This window comes from Hylobates moloch, unplaced genomic scaffold (genome assembly GCF_009828535.3).
Source record: "Hylobates moloch isolate HMO894 unplaced genomic scaffold, HMol_V3 SCAFFOLD_2, whole genome shotgun sequence".
NCBI lineage: Eukaryota > Metazoa > Chordata > Mammalia > Primates > Hylobatidae > Hylobates > Hylobates moloch.
The window spans coordinates 116,920,728-116,936,873 of record NW_026652277.1 but is presented as its reverse complement, the minus strand read 5'-3'; positions in this window follow the sequence as shown (position 1 = coordinate 116,936,873).

Sequence of the window (16,146 nt, the reverse complement as noted above, 5' to 3'; positions counted from 1 at the left end):
TAAAAGTCTGTGTCTACAGGTAACCACAGTCCCCAAATGCCGCCTTCTTTGTGACTTCTTCAGTCAGATTGGCCAAACACAATCTGCAGGGAAAATTAGTTTAAAAAAAAAAGATAATTGGAAAGAAGGGAAAATAGGTTATTTAGCCTGATACAATTTATTCACAGGTGGCATTTCTTCCACCTGAAGTGTTAGAAAAGACAACTGATCTTAGGTAAGAAAACATGCCAAACTTGGTTTACATTTTTGCAGTTATGGAAAGCCCCTCTCCATACTCATTTTTTTACTTCTCTCCCGGTTCCTTCATTCAAAATGTGAGGTTTTAAAAACACTTGGATGGTGTTTAAAGGAGAATACTTATTTAAAACACTGCAAAACTGTTTACTAGCCTGAGCGCAAAGAAGTGAGACAGGTACAGTTAGTGCAATTATTGATGGCACTCCCTTTGTCTCTTAAAAATGTCATAGTATGGGTGATAAATTATATGCTTCATATAAATTATATGTTTTGTACTAAATCCTAAATGTATACAAATTGACTAAATTTAAGGATGCCCTCCTTGTTTATATTTTAGTTTGAATTTTCCTCTGAACTGCGATAAAGCTTACTTTCAAAATCTCCAGTTCTCTCTGTTATCCCCTCACTGCTCTGATCAAAAATTTATCACCCAGGAAGTCTTCTATCTCCTTTTAGGCCCCATTCCTATTCCTGTCTCTTCCTGGGACATCATAAAATTCTGAAGGATGATTCCATGATTACATTTGGATTTACATGCTTCCGAAAGAACATCAGTCTTGTCACCACGAGACTGTTCTTTTGTTGTGATGCTGATTTATTTTACAACGTTGGCTGATTCTGGGCTTTTGTGCCTCAGTTGTTCCGTTTATTAAGTGGGAATATCTATACTTTAAAACTGCCTCATAGGAATGTGATAGGGCGAAATGTGTTTTTTTTTAAGTGCTTTGAAGTTTCTAGATGAAAGATGTTGCCATAATTCAAAGCATTAGCTAAAACAGATACCAAATTGTTTTACATATGTATATCATTTAACGTCTTTAGATGAATTGCATACTATCCTTAAAAAAATCCACCCTTTATGCCTTATTACTCACCAGACCAGTGAGTTAGGAAGATAACAGTGGTTACCCATGCCCTCATAAATAGCTGGAAGTACTGGTTATAGGGTCTTCCCTTTCCTCCCAAACACCTGCAAGGAGAGGAAGAGAGGGCACATTTTCTCAGGGTACAATAAGTCAGCAGCCTCTGACAGAAAGGCAGCTGCCGAAAGCCTTGTCTGGGTTGCACACGATTTCATTTGCATTTTGATTTCTGTGATTTAACTGAAGGCACAGGTTGTCTCTGCCAAATATCCCTGGCCTACCAAGGGATCCAAGGTAGAACTGCCCAGAGCAGCCTGACTTATGAGGACTGCCACTGCAGCACAACCAGCGCATCCCTAAACATTTAGTAATAAAAAATCTGTTGTTCTTTGGTCGCCAGGATTTAACAAGCCTAATCCCTAGGAGAGGCGATAAAAATTCATTAATCTAATTAAATACTTCTTATTGCCAAAGTGACTTTGTAGAGTAGCTTTGCTGAAGGATAAGTGCAAAGTAAAATGGGGTCCCAGCAGAGAAACAAACGTTAGACTTGAGCAAGCTGGTGCACGCTTCATTAAACTCATAATTATCCTTTGGTTCTAAGTAGCTGATAATATTTAATGAGTATCCAAGATAATTTAAAGAAAATGTTTACTAATGAGGTACAAACAGTGCCATGGAACATGGATACCTAGGGTGCCATAACCATGTATCTTCCTGCTGAATCTTGTTCGTTGGGTCTTGAGAGGGAGACCGCAGGCATTGTGACAGGCATTTGAACCGAGTGAAATAAATTTCATGGTAAAAAACCACATCACTGGAAGCCAAATGTGTAGAAAGTTCTATGAGGCAGAAAGAATGCTGAAAGAATGCTAAGGAAATTTATTACTGAAATAGGGGTTTGGAAAAGGAAATGTATTGAGCAAAGACCTAACGCCCTGAAACATGAGAAATAGTTGAAGAGCTTAAGTGTTGCAGATATTTGAGGAGCTGTCCCATGGAAAATAACTAGATTTGTCCTCACTGACATAATAGCACAAAAAGAGGACCCATACATGGAAGCTCTGAGGAGACAGACATAAAGGAGAACTTTTAAATACCCGGAACTGACTGAAAGTAGAGTAGGCTTCCTTGAGGGATGTTGAGTACCTAAACATTGTCCAATGACGATTTTGGGGAAAATATTGAAGAGAGAATCCTTGTAAGTTTTCTAAATATTCCATTCCCCTCTCTGTGCTGGAGAATTATGTATCTGTGGAACTCAGGAGTTGATCATATGACTTACTCTGGCCAATGAGATATGAGCAGAGATGACATCTGCCACTTCCAGGCAGAAGGTTTAAGAAAAATGGTATGGTTTGTCGTGTTTCTTTCCCGTTTACCACAATAACTGTCAGTGTGTATAATTGTTAAGTATAATTTTTAAGAATCAGCCTGGCTCCAGGTGAATATAATATGGAGCAGACCCACAGCTGACCTGCAATAGATACATGGCATGAGCAGAAACAAACCTTTGATGTTTTTTGAACCATTTGGATTTTGGGGTTGTATATTACTGAACATAACAGAGCCTATCCTGACTGATAACAGACTCTATTCTATGTGAGGTGACCTCTAAAGGCACTTTCATAGCTGAGGTTTTTATAAATACTTTGATAAGAAACATTTCAGGATGTGATGCTGTCTGCAGTATCATTTGTGTCTAGCTATTTAATTCCTTTACTTCTTTCATCCCAGTTGAGTTGTAACTGGCAGAGGTTACGAAGTCAATGCAAAAATCAGGAATTGTCAAAATTACCCTTGAAAATAATTTAAAACGCTCACAAAGAACAATAAATATTGTAGTATATATGCAACTCTATAAGTGTTATACATACATTTATAATGAAGCCGTTGGATTGTGCTTTTGAGAATCATATTGCATGGCAATACACGACTTTAAATTCTAGAATTACACATAGTGTAGCAAGATGCTCATATTTTGAGAGTCATTGGAAAACTGAGGCCAGACTGACTGAGAAAATAGATATTTGTGTCTTTCATTTCATTCTAGCTGGGAGCTTATGCTCACTGAGTGGAATAGAAGGTGGAAATGCCCCATGATTTAAATGTTCATTCTTTCTCCCTACCCTCACCCAGGTGCATTACATTCCCCTAAGCCACATGTGCTCATGATGCAATCTGTTGTACTGAATGAACTTTCTTCCTTGTTGTCGTGTGAGTGTTGGAAACCAAGGTCAGACCATGAATGCAAATTGCAGGTGGCCGCAGGTGTGGGGAAACTACCAAAGTTGGACAATATCCTTTTGTGTTTATTCTCTTTGAGGGAACTTTTGTGGGGAAGATGAAGCCAGGGATTTCTGGGAAGAGGTGTGGCCTTAAATCCTCCTCCAAGCTCAACATCTGCCAATCTCTACCTTGTCTAGGAGATGACAGAGCAATAGACTCAGAGCAAGTGGGCAACCACATTCTCTTAGCCTGGTTGATTTATGAATAAAGCAGCATGGAAACAAATACACATGAAACAGACTATGATGCAGAGGGAAGGCAGTCAGATTGAGAATAAGACTGATAGTCCTGTGGTGTGAGAACACTGTGAATTGTGTTTCATTTTCTTTCAGACTCACTTTAAGGGGAGACTAGTAAAATAAAGAGATAAAGCACTTTACAGGCTCCCCTCTAACTGACAGCAGCAATGTCAGTGTGTTGGGCAAAGGGAAGGGGATGAGAGTGAGGATAAAGGTGAGTAGCTGGGTTAAAAGGAAGACAAGGCAAGGCCAGTCTCATCCAAATCTTTATGCAGCAAGGCATCAAGAAAGCACAAATTTTTTGGCACAGGTTAGAGGAAAATATTAAATAAACCAACAGCTTCATGTCAGTCAGCAATTGCAACAGTCTAACATCCACCACTCCTCAAAATCTGTAGCTACTCAAGGTTTAGGGTCTTGGGTATTGTAGTAGACTGAATAAAGACTACCCAAACATACCAAGATCTGGAATTTGTAAATGTTATCTTATTTAGAAAAAGGGTCTTTGCAGATATAATTTTTAAAAATCTCCTAGATTATCTAGGTAAGCCCTTAACTCCACCACGAGTGTCCTTCTACGAGAGAGGCAAAAGGAGATAGGATGGGGAGAAAGGGAGCTGTGGTCATGGAAGCAAGTAGTGGAGTGATGTGGCTGCAAGTCAAGGAATGCCAACAGCCAGCAGAACTGGGAGTGGCAAAGAACAGATCCTCCCTTAGAGCCTCTGCAGACAGTGCAGGCCTGCTGACACCTCGATTTCCAATCTCTGGCTTCTGGAACTGTGGTAGAATAAGCTTCTGTTGTTTTAAGCCACCCAGTTTATGATAATTTGTTATGGCAGCCCCAGGAAGGAAATACAGATTTCTAGTGAAAAATGTGAGTGGATCCTGGGCCACCATTTCTTGAATGCTGCTGGCCAGGCACCCAGCTTCCTAGGAAGTGGGTAGAAATTTCCACATGGGGTTCTGTCAGATCTCGGTTTTTAACCAAGTGCCCTGGTTTCAATATAGAAAACCTCCTGTTTCCTATTCCAAAAGTTTCTCATCTGGTGAAAGGGGAGGGGCCCAATTCCTCCAGGATAGTGTTAAGGACAATCTGGACTGGACCTCATGATTCTGGTGAGCTACTGGGTAGTAGTCCAGGGAGAGGAAAGGAATTTGTATAAGAAGAGGTTGGCAATGGGAAACTTGATTTTTATTACCTTGAGATGTCCTCTTCTACTGAAATGAATGCTTCTGGTTAAACTCTATATGCATGTAAATTTCAGTCTTTTCCAACCCAAGAGGAGACTGGTTGCCTAATAAGTGGGAATTAGGGGGTCTATAAGCTATAATGGTTTGGCTTCTGTTGCTTCACAAGAGGTGGAATTCTTGCTAATAGTAGAAGACTGGCAACACGCCTCGATGATATTTTCAGAAGAGTACATATATAAAGAGCTCATCAACAGGAATCAGGTAAGATGACTTCTTAACAGTACTCACAAGGCTCACAACTGGGGGGTGGTTTTAATGCAGGAAGAGTGTAATTTTAACAGCTGCATCTCTTGCTTCTGAGAGCGGTTTTGCAGATGTGTTACCTATTGTGCGGCACAAAAGGTGCCAGCATAGTAAGCAGTCATCAATACCGAGGCAGGAGCTGTCTATTCACATCCTGGAAATATAAGCACATGATAACGGCCTGAATACTTCATCTTGTAGACACAGTGAGATTCATAAAACTGTCTTTTAGCCATTTTAGAGTTGAATCTTTCTCACCCTCCAAAGCACTCCTTCAAAAACTAGCAGGCATTTTACAATTGAGCAGAGAGGCTGATACTTTTAAAACTGCTTTAAGGGGTATAGTAAATGGAAATAGCTGTCTTAACTTCAGACCAACTGGGAATGCAATCTCTATTTTATGTAAAATGAAATGATACCTGGTTAGCTTTATTTTTTAATACTTACCTTTATTATTTTTTTTCTGAATTTTATGGATGCTGTAGAAATATTCCACTTATAAAATTATATCCCCAGTTTTAAGGTATGCAGAATGATTGTTTAAAGCAATCAGAAACTTTCCCATTCTTAGTTCACTTTTGACTCCATTGCCCCTTGCCATCCTCAGCCCCCACTCTGACTAGTAAATAACTTTGTCCAGATATATACTTGTAGTATGAAATGGAAATTTGAGGCAATTTTCTGGGTACTTGATAAGACCTCATTCTACCCAGGAAATGCTTTGGGCTAATCATCCACATAGCGGTAACTTCAGTTTTCACCTTTCCAGTTAAGACCATTTGAACTCTACATTTCCCAATTTTCTTTCTATCCTGTGAATCAAAAAGTACTTGTTCTACATCTCATTCTCTTGCTCTCTGCCTTCCAAGGTGACACCTAGGATTTTTTTGCTGAAGGAATTGCTGGGTTTCGTACTTAGCTTCGTGTGTTTGTTTAGGAAGGGTAAAGACTTTTCCTCTGAGATTTAATGTTTTTTAGTGTACAGTTATCTGTTCAAAGAGACCATGTTCTATATACCCTGATAGCCAGTAAAAGGCAAGGGCAATTTTCTCCTTATTGTTTTAAAGTAAAAAACAAGAGAAAAAAAACACAACAGTTTCGAAGTTTGTTTCTGAGCTTCCTCAGTCTTTTAATATATTTCTTAGGAAACGTGTCTTGGGCTGGAACATATGCAGGAAAGAAATTTGCTTCAGTCCCAGCCGAAGCAAATGCCTTCCTCAGAAGCTGTATGTTGGTGAGGGATGGGGAAGCATTTCCTCCTACCTTTAGTGAGGGAGTGCAGTGATCCAAGCTGAAAAGAGTAAGATAAGGATAATTTCTGCAGCACACGTGGATTGCAGAGAGAAACTCACAACATTTGGTAACAGAAGAGAGTTAAGCGTGCCTCTAATATAAGGAAAGCTTATATATATTTACTGAAAAGAAAAGACTATGGTTTCTTAGTATGGAACTACTGGCTTTTGTTTTCTGGAGATTCAGTTCTCCTGCATTACTTCAATTTTTACATTAGTTTGTCCATTTCTCCCCATCCTCAGAGAGTCATTTGATTTCCAGTGCATCCTATAGCAACTCAGTTCTGCGCCACCAACATGGACTGAAAGGCAGGCCTCATACATACCATATTACGCCTCTAGTTGTTGACTTTATTGATGTGGTTTTCTACTTTTGTGATCTCACATTTTGAGTTGTATGTGGACCACCTGGCAGAGCTTGGTACTTTTGGCAGAAATTTTTAGGTATAGATTAAATCTCACCTCAGAAAGATCATTTTAAAATCTGATTGACTTGAATTCATAATTTCTTGTAATGGCCTTCCACTGCACAGTGGAAGGTGAATAGTTTAAATTACTTAACCTCGTAAGCCTGTGATGCTCCAGGGAATTCCCAGAAAGCTAGAAATGTTATCCACCACCAGTTCCTTTCAAACTACCTTACCCAGGTCACATCAGAGAGACAAAATGGGTATAGATAAACTTCACCACATTTAGACCAGGACTTTCTTCGGTCACTAACTTATTTGAGAGGCTGATTAAAGCTATGGATTCTTTCCCTGTCTGTATTATTTGGCACATACAAACAGCTTATTCTGCGTATTAGCCCACTGAAACCCATCTATTAACTCCTATGAACAACCCAGGCATTAGATGTTGCATTGCAAAATATAAAATGAAATGAACGGTCCAAATTCTATATCTGATGGCTCCAAAAACTATAAACAGAGAGTGATGTATTATCTAAGAGATCTAACTCCTTTAGCTTAATGGACTGAGGGGTGGTAGGGACTTGCCCAAGGATTATTGACTCTTTTTGTTTCATTTACTTACAGCAAAGAAAATGGTTACGGTACATTTAGGAGATACATATTAAATATAACGTTTTGACCAAATACATTTTTGGTGAACAATTTTCTGTTTCTCTTGCTTTAAGAAATATATTGATAACAATTCATATTTTCATTGCTGTGACTGATATTTTAATTTACTACTGGATACCATGGACATTTGTGCCATAGAACATAGAGGCTAGGAAGAACAATCTGGGGGCAATGTAAACTGACATTTAGGATTTATTATTTCAACTATTTATCAATTCAGAAATTATTTATTGGGGACCCCTATATGCCAGGCCATGCACGTTGCTGCGGACGTAGTAATGAACAAACCAAATATGACTAGGAATAAACTTCGCGTGTCTTTTTTTTTTTTTTTTAAAGGAATGATTTCTCCCTGGGTGAGAAAAGTTGACCAGGAGGAGCATATACATATTTTTGCATTTTTTTCTTTAAAAAATGTCAGCAGTTGATTTCTGGATTAGGTAAAATGCGCTCTGAAAGAACACTTGGTGAGACTGAAAAAAGGAGGCAAACATGATGAACTTTAATTGCAAAAGCTACAATGACTGATGGCAGGAATGGAGATTCCTCAGTGCAGGGAATAGTTGAGAGAAACCTATGCTAAAAAGTCAGAGAAGGGAAGCTTTCCTCAAGTCCGGAAAATTACCCTACTGCTTGAATTGTGAGAGAAGCTTACAATCATAATAAGCTATAGGATTTAGAAGCTTTTTGAAAAACCTCAGGAAAGTCTAGTGAATCAATTATCTCCACAGCCATAAAAGAGCCTTCTCCTTTGTAGACAAAGATGAGAACAGCAATAAAGGCACACGAGGAACCGACACACCAGCTTCCAATAATATGCCTGCCTGGCTTACGGAAAAGGCTGACTGCAGGTGATAAAGCTGTCAAGGTGTAAAGGACACTTGCCAGGACTGGCAAAAGAGACACACGGAGTGCCAGGGCCTCTGGCCTGCTTTACTTTAAAAAGAGGACAGTAATGAAAGGGAAGGAAAAGAAAGATTTAAAGATTGCAAGGAGAACAAAATGTCATCAGTTGTCTTTTTGCACATAATAAATGCATAACTCGGCAGGCTCTTGTTATTAGCCTTGTTGTTATTAAGAGTAGTCATATTTTCCCTGATTTCCTCTGCCTCTTAGTGTATCGGCAAGCTATATTTTTAGAGGTAAGATGAAAATAAAGTTGTGAATTACAAGTAAAATCAGTGATGAAATTAGGCTATAAGCCAAACATTTTTTATGCCTTTCAAAAGCTGCTAATATGTTAGATCAGAATCCTGGGAAGTTTTTAAATAATGAATTACGTCAAAGTAAAATATCTTCCCTTACATTACTTGTAAATTACCATAGTGAGCTATTTGGTACAGGAACAGGATCACCAATTTGATAGGGGAAGAAATCTAGATGGGGAGATTACGGTAGACCTCTGCCAGCCATGCTTACCCAAGATCTTTTGTGCACCATTTCTAAATTTTGGTAGTTTCTCGTATAGTGAATATCATTTTCCCAAGACAGAATCCAAAACCTGTATTTCTCACATTCCCTTTTAGCTGGGGAACAGATATGTGACCTAAGCTTTGTTATTCAAATACACAAAAGTGAGACTTGAACACAGAAATAAGCAACAGGAGATAGTGTCCAGGTGAGGGGATCCCCGGGTCAGCACAGTGGTGAAGGCATCTGGTCTTGTAGGGGCATGTGATGGACCTCCTAGCTCCTTAGTTACCATATTGATCCTTGCTGTGTGGTTTTTCACTTTGAGGCTTAAACTAGCCAGTGTGGATTCTGTTGCTTGCAACCAAGAACATTAGCCAAAAATAAGGGTTAAACAATTGGTTTAAAACTGCCTGTTAAATTAGAAAAAGAATCAGAATTAGAATTAAAACTAAGCTGTTTCATTTGCAAGTTTCAGCTCATAGAGTTAATCTAACACAAGGATTGCAAATTTGTGCCCTTGTTCATCCCACTTAGCTGAGATGTAGCCTTTCATTCAATATGCTAGGCCAGGAGTCAGCAAATCAAATCTGGCCCTCAGCCTATTTTTGTACATAAAGTTTTATTGAGACACAGGCATACCCATTTGTTTGTGTATTATCTATGATCGCTTTCACACCGTAAGATGGAGTTGAATAGTTGTCATAGAGACCATATATTAATATTACAGCATGCAAAACTTAAAACATTTACTGCTGATTACCCTTTATAGAGAAAATATGCTGATTATTCATTGGTAGGCAGTCACTAACAATCAGTAGGATCTGGCAGGTGAAATGGAAACTATTTGGCATCCCAGGTTTAACATGTCTTGTTAGTCATCCATTACAGCTTTTATTAGCAGTGTTAGCATTCAACACAGTCTCTGACCAGAAAGCTAGTGGAGATGAGGATTGTAGGGACATCAATAAGAGAATATATCCATACATATGTTAGAGGATATGTACACTACTTATTCCCTTGCTTCTATGTCAGGGATCCCCAAGCACCAGGCCATGGACCAGTATCAGAGCCAGGACACACAGCAGGAGGTGAGTGGCAGGCAAGGGAATATTACCACCTGAGCTCCACCCCCTGTCAGATCAGCAGTGGCATTAGATTCTCATAGGAGCACAAACCCTATTGTCAACTGTGCATGCAAGGGATCTAGGTTGCACGCTCCTTATGAGAATCTAATGCTTGATGATCTGGGGTGGAATAGTTTAATCCTGAAACCGTCCTCTTTTTCCCCATCTGTGGAAGAATCATCTTCCACGAAACTGGTCCCTGGTGCCCCAAAATGGGGGACTGCTGTTCTACATGACTTTTTATTAAAGTAGATAATTTAGGAACCTGTGTTTTCATACGAAAAGAGCAATCTTGATTTTTTTCATACAAAAAGGCAATCTTGATTGTTTCTTTTTTTTTTCCTTTTAGTTTAAATGTACTATTTCTGTAGATGATGAGACTGATAGATTTAAAGTAGAAAGGTAAAAAATAAACCTGATTAAGATTGCTTTCTTCTAAGCTGGCATTTAGTGAATATCTTCAATTGACCTGAACATTGGCCACCCTTAAAAATGATTGATTCAAGTCCATCAGGGACTTGAGGAAAGTCCATAAGCCATAGCTCCAGATCCGGAAGGTCAATATTGTCTTGATACCAACACCTTGACTTTTGATATAGAGTGTTCCAGATAAGAGCAATCTGATTTCTCAAAACTACACAAGAAAGTTACTGAGATGACTATATCTCTAGCTGATAACTCCCTTTAGTTGCCTCAACTATGTAGAACTAGCAGTTTCCAGAATCTGATGATTTGTGTAAAGCTTGGAGGTTTTGCACATGCTGCTTGCAATCTCTGTGTGGCATGTGCATTCTTCCTTGCCTAATTAACTTATCCTAGTCCTTCGTTACTCAAGCCCAGCACCATCCCTTCCATAAAAATTTCCCTGATCCCCATTCTCTGGGCTTACTTCTGCCGCTGACTCTTCAATACCATTTTGTGTCTATTTACATCTCTGTCCCCTCTAGTTGACTATACAGCGGTTGGATTTTTAAAATCTCTGTGTTACCAGTACATACCAGAGTTCTTAGCACACAGTAGGTGTTCAAAATATGTTTATTGAAAGAGATACTCCTTTATTGTGACCCAGAGGCAGGGCTCTGTGAGACTTTCTTTTGTGGCTTCTTCAGCAAAAGATTACAGTGCATTGGGGCTTTTTTCTTGGCTCTCTCAGCTGGTTTGTCTGCTGGTGGGAGTGTAAATTATTCAACCATTGTGGAAAGCAGTGTGGCACTTCTTCAAAGAACTAAAAACAGAACTACAATTAGACTCAGCAATCCCACTGCTGGGTATATATCAAAAGGAATAGAAATCATTCTATCATAAAGACACATGCACGTGCATGTTCATTGCAGCACTATTCACAATAGCAAAGACATGGAATCGACCTCAATGTCTACCAATAGTAGACTGGATAAAGAGAACGTGGTACATATACACCATGGAATACTATGCAACCATAAAAATGAATGAGATAATTCCTTTTCTGGAACATTATCCTTAGCAAACTAACACAGAAATGGAAAACCAAATACCACATGTTCTTACTTATAAGTGGGAGCTAAGTAATGAGGACACATGGACAAAAGAGAGGACACATGGACAAAAGAGGGGGAACAACAGACATTGGGGCCCACTTGAGGGAGGAGAGTGGGAAGACAGAGAGGTTCAGGAGAAAAAAATTGTCTGGTACGATGCTTAGTACCCAGGTGATGAAATAATCTGTGAACCAAACCCCCGAGTCATGAGTTTACCTATAGAACAAACCTGCATGTATACCCCTGAAACTAAAATAAAAGTAAAAATATTAAATAAACGAAAAGAGAAAAAAGGGAAGAAAACGCATCAAAATGCAATGCCACGCAACTTGAGGTGGTAGAATTCTGGGTGACTTTTTGTTTTGTTTTTATGCCTTCTCTATTTTCTTTCTAACAATTTTTAAAAATCAACATTTTGACAAATAAAATGTATATATTTATTATGCATAACATGATAGTTTGAAATATGTATACACTGTGGAATGATTAAATTGAGGTAAATACCATGTGCATAATCTCACATACTTAACATTTTTTTGTGGTGAGAACAGATAAAATCTAGTCTCTGATTTTCAAAAATACAATACATTGTTACTAACTATAGTCACCATATTATACAATAGATCTCTTCAATATATTCCTCTTATCTAACCGAAATTTTTTGTCTTTTGACCAACATCTCCCCAGCTCTACCCACTTCCCCCTGCTCTTACCACCCACTCCCCATCTCCAGTCCTTGGTAACCACCATTCTGTCTTGCTTCTATGAGCTTAACTTTTTTAGACTCTACATATAAGTGAGATCATTAATATTTGTATTTCTGTTTGGCTTATTTCACTTAGCATAATGTCCTCCAGGTTTATCCACTTTTTGCAAACGACAAGGTTTCCTTCTGTTTTAAGGCTGAATAGCATTCCATTGTATATATGAAGTGTCACATTGTATATATATGTATCACTTTTTTTAATCCATTCACCCATTGATGGACACTTAAGTTGATTCCATATCTTGGCTATTGTGGATAATGCTGCAGTGAACATGGGAGTACAGACATCTCTTCAACACACTGATTTCATTTCCTTTATATGTATACCCAGTAGCGAGATTGCTGAATTATGTGGTAGTTTAAGGTTTAAATTTTTGAGGAGCTTCCATACTGTTTTCCATAATGGCAGCACTAATTTATACTCTCACTAACAGTAAATAAGCGTTCTTTTTTCTTTGCCTCCTTACCAACACTTACTATCCATTCTAATAGGTGATATCTTGCTGTGGTTTTAAGTTGTATTTCCCTGATGATTAGTGACGTTGAGCATCTTTTCATATACTTGTTGGCCATTTGTATGTCTTCTTTTGGAAAACGTCAATTCTGGTGTTTTGTCTATATTTTAATTGGGTTATTTGTTTACTTCCTATTGATTTGTAGGGGTTTCTTAGATATTTTGGATATGAACCCCTTATCAAGTGTATGGTTTGTAAATATTTTCTCCCATTTTGTTGGTTGTCTCTTCACTCTTGTTTCCTTTGCTATACAGAAGCCTTTTAGTTTGATGTAATCCCGTTTTGTCATAGTATCTTTTTTAACTTCAACTTTTATTTTAGACATAGGGGGTACATGTGCAGGTTTGTTACACAGGTATATTGCACCCAAGTAGTGAGCATAGTGCCCAACAGGTAGTTTCTCAAACCATGTCCCCCTCCCCCCTCCCTCCCCCCCATTATAATAGTCTCCAGGGTCTATTGCTCCCATGTTTATGTCCTTATGTGCTTAATGTTTAACTCCCACTTATAAGGGAGAACATGCAGTATTTGGTTTTCTGCTCCAGTGTTAGTTTGCTTAGGATTATGGCCTCCATCTCCATCCATGTTCCTGCAAAGAGCAGGATTTCATTCTTTTATATGGCTGTGCCTTCCATATGAAATAAATTTTCTCTATGGGTATTTTAACTTTTACAAGCAAAAAGTAGACATTAGTAACAGTTTCCTGTGCAACATAGGGAGAGCCTATCTTTACAAACTAAAAATTTAAAAATTAAAATTAGGCGTGGTGGCATGCACTTGTGGTCCTAGTTTAGGAGGCTAAGGTGGAAGGATCTCTTGTGCCCAGGAGATCAAGCCTGCAGTGAGCTGTGATTGCACCCCTGCACTCCAAACTGGGCAACAGAGTGAGGCCATGTCTTAAATAAATAAATAAACTGAATAATGTGTTAAATAGTTTAGTTATTATTTATTAGTTATTATAAAATTAAAACCTTTAACAAAATGTTAGCCAGTTTGCATACTCTAAATAAAACATCAGTAAGTAGGAAAAAAAGTAACCTTTGTCTAATTTCATAAAAGCTATATAATGATGTTGAAACATTAAAATGGTTAGAATGAATATCTGGTCGTATGAGCTTTGATTTGGCCCTGGATTAACTCTAGAGTGCGGTCCTATGCTCAGCTTGCTTTTTCCTCATTTGTCCCAATGAGCACAGATGGCCAGTTTTTGAAAATTGTCCTTATTAATAGGTTCTCTATATCCCATAGAAGGAATGCAAATGAAAAAGGTTTCCAGGAGCAAAAAGAGAAAGTCATTGTCACATACACTCAGGAAGGCATTCACTGCGTATTTAGACGATGGGAGGCAGTGTATTATAGCATTTGCAGCCCAGCCACCAGCTACAGGGCTCGCTAGTGAAAACAACCCAAGGCAACAGGCAGAGCATTGGTTACTCGAGTGTTAAATTTACCTATGGGCAAACTTAAGACAAAAGACTCAAATGCAAAGCCTTGCTGTTGTGAACATAAATTAGGAAAACGCTGCAAGGGAAAGCACTGGTTATTCTGACCATGACTCCATGCATTGAGAAAGTGTGTGAACCTGCAGTGGCAAGCTTGCAGGCACCCCCAAGATGGCTTGGGGGGGTGCTCTTCTGGCGGGGGGATCGGCTTATATACATGCATGTAATGCTGAATTCACCATAAAACCCCCACATCAGAGCACTCAGACAACAGCAACATTGTTAATGGTTTATGTTTACTCCAGAATATTTTTCACACTGTCATGCCACAATTTTTATCATACTGTCAAACGGAGACATTAGTATATGTCTAGTCTTTAGTTCTCAAACAATTAAGGTTCCAGGTTGAGATTTTTAAATTTTTATTTACTCTGTTACGTGATGATTCATGAGCAAGCACATCTGAAAGCACAGATTAAAAATAAGCCCACATCAGGAATTCTTCTAGGTATGCGTGGGTAGATGAAGGAGATGTCCAAACTTTTGGTGAAAACTTTTATTTCTCTTTAAGAACAAAACTTTAAATGCGTCTGGAAAAGTCACTGGGTTCACGAATAATATCTCCTATATTACAAATAGTTTGGTTTATGATTGTGTGATCAAATCAAATAATCTTTTTTTATACCTGACCAAAACTACATTGTGGAGTTCATGTGCTGTTTGTAATCATTATAATGACATGTAACTCTGAACCTTGGAGCATTTGTCACTGTGGCATGGATATGATGATAATGATATGATGATGGTGATCGTAGGAAATGTAGGGCTTGAGGAGGCATTTCAGATGGTATCCTTCAGAAGCAAGTATCAGTTTTTAATAAATCAGTTTTTAAGTAAACCAGATAGTTGAAGGCACGTGCCTCTCTTTATCTCCAGTATCACAGCTTTCTGGTGATTCATCTCAAAAGCACAGGTTGGGTGAAGTGCCATCAACTCTGATCAGTTCATGTTAACCTCAGGTCTGTTGCTCAGCCTTGTTGAGGCATCAAAACTTTAATATTTTCTTCTGTCAAATCCCGACAAAAGATAGAATACTCTTGTATTGAGATGTGATTAAATTGTCTCTCCTCAGGAAAACCCTACATTTAAAAATCTAAATGCTTTTTCCTCTCAAGGGGAAAAGACGATGGCCCTTTCTCATTAAGGTAACATTTTCACCTCAGAAGCTGGGAGGGAGTCTTGATGTAATTTGATGGATAACAGCATTTATCTTTTGGAAGTTTTCTGTATCATCACTTGCATTACTTAAAGCCACCAAACTGCCCTGCTTGTTAGTATTTTGAGCCCTCTGCAACTGCAAAATGCTCACTCTTCACAGTATTTGTGGAGGTTCTTCCCTATTATCATTTTCCAGATGAGAAAATGAAAACTCAAGGGATTAAGTGACTTCCTCAGATTTAGACAACATCTGCCTGTGCAGAGTGGATAGGAGGATAGATGGAGAAGCAAATATCCTCAGAGTAGACCACAGATCTGATGGATACAGGACATTGCCCTCTCTACTCCTCTGGTCTCCCCTCTTCCCTCCCTGCTCCTTTTCTCACTGGGTCCTATTCCATGAATTGCATGGTCATTGACTCAACTTTCCCCTCCTCAACATCTTACTCTGCTTGTATGAATGAAAACTTAGGGAGCTGGAGACTGTCGACAAGTCTATGCTGGACCTTGTATAGTTTGCATCCCATGGTCAGAGTATCTTGGGGAGAAGTTGACCATTCTTTTATTTCCCAGCACTGGATTTGAGCTGGGTATCCAGCAAGAAGGTACTTCATGCTATTTTTTTAAAATTTCTTTTTTTTTTAATTTAAAAATT